The following is a 1,739-nucleotide window of genomic DNA, read 5'->3' as shown; positions in this document are numbered from 1 at the left end:
AGCACAGAAGCTCTCCCACTGCAGACACAGCTGATTCTCACTGCCAATTGGGCGGGAGGTCAATTCCTCCCAGTGCTCCTACAACAACCAAGGCATAGCTAAAACAAGACTGTGCACAAAGCCCACAAGGGGGTGCACCAAGAATGTCCACCTCAGGTGACTGGGGAGACTGAGCCACTGGGCCTTACAGGATACCTTCTACACAAGGCTACTCTACCAATTCCAGGAGACATAGCACCTCTACTAATACATAGAAACAAAGATAGGGAAGCAGCCAAAATGCAGAGACAAAGAAACATGTCACAAATGAAAGAAAGGGAAGCAAGCAAACTACTGCATATAGAGTTCAAAACAATAGTTATAAGGTTGCTCAAGGATCTTAATGAGAGCTTCAAGGAACTTAGTGAGACTTTTAAGAATCTTAGTGGGAATTTCAAAGACCTGAAAAAGGACCAGTCAGAAATTAATTATACACTAATTGAAATAAATAATAATTTACAGGGATTCAACAGTAGAGTAGATGATGATTCTGAGAATCAAATCAATGAATTGGAACATAAGGAAGCAAAAAACACCCAATCAGAACAAAAAGAAAAAAGAATCTTAAAAAAATGAGCATAATGTAAGGAGCCTCTGGGACAATTTTGCATAATGGGGGTGCCAAAAGGAGACGAGAGAAAGCAAGATATTGAAAATGTATTTGAAGAAATTACAGAAAACGTCCCTACCTAGCGAAATAAATCGTTATACAAGTCCAGGAAGCACAGAGAGTCCCAAAAAAGAAACATCATAATTAAAATGCCAGGGGTTAAAGACAGAAAGAGAATATTTTAAAAAAAATACTTTTATTGATTTCAGAGAGGAAGGGAAAGGGAGAGAAAGAGAAACATCAACAATGAGAATCATTGATCAGTTGTCTCCTGTACGCCCCCTGCTGGGCTGCTGGGGATTGAGCCCACAAAATGGGCATGTGCCCTGACCAGGAATTGAACAGCAACCTCCTGGTTCATAGGTCGATACTCAACCACTGAATCACACTGGCCAGGCAAAAAGAGAATCTTAAAAACAGCAAGAGAAAAGCAGTTATTTACCTACAAGGGAATGACCATATGACTGTCTGCTGATTTCTCAACAGAAACATGGATGGACCTAGAGAGCATTATGCTAAGCAAAATAAGCCAGTCAGAGTTTAAGTTAAGTATCACATGATCTCACTCATATGTGGAATGTAATGAACACCATAAACTGATGAACAAAAATAGACCCAGAGACACAGAAGAAACATCAAATAGATCCAACCTCAGAGAAGAGGCAGGGGAGGGGGGGGTTAGAAATTAAAAAAAGGAGTTGTATGCATGCATATTAGCATAACCAATGGACACAGACACTGAGGCAGTATTGATGCCCTCCTGCATGCCCCCTACTGGGGATTGAGCCTGCAACCTGGGCATATGCCCTGACTGGGAATCGAACCGTGACCTCCTGGTTCATAGGTCGATACTCAACCACTGAATCACACTGGCCAGGCAAAAAGAGAATCTTAAAAACAGCAAGAGAAAAGCAGTTATTTACCTACAAGGGAATGACCATAAGACTGTCATCTGATTTCTCAACAGAAACTTTGCAGGCCAGAAGAGAGTGGCAAGAAATATTCAGAGAGATGAATAGCAAGAACCTGCAACCAAGATTACTTTATCCAGCAAAGCTATCATTCAGAATAGAAGGTCAGCTAAAGAGAT

The 1,739-nt window shown here is 41.1% G+C and overlaps 1 protein-coding gene across 2 annotated transcripts in view; it reads right to left on the bottom strand.

Moving 5' to 3' along the window:
* The window catches only part of ATP7A (ATPase, Cu++ transporting, alpha polypeptide), a 160,385-nt gene that overhangs the window by 25,961 nt on the left and 132,685 nt on the right, over positions 1 to 1,739 (bottom strand). The gene's annotated exons all lie outside the window — the stretch shown is intronic.

This window comes from Myotis davidii, unplaced genomic scaffold, assembly GCF_000327345.1.
Source record: "Myotis davidii unplaced genomic scaffold, ASM32734v1 scaffold1493, whole genome shotgun sequence".
Taxonomy (NCBI): Eukaryota; Metazoa; Chordata; class Mammalia; order Chiroptera; family Vespertilionidae; genus Myotis; species Myotis davidii.
The sequence above is the reverse complement of the archived record's forward strand: the minus strand, read 5'-3'. Positions and strand labels throughout refer to the sequence as shown.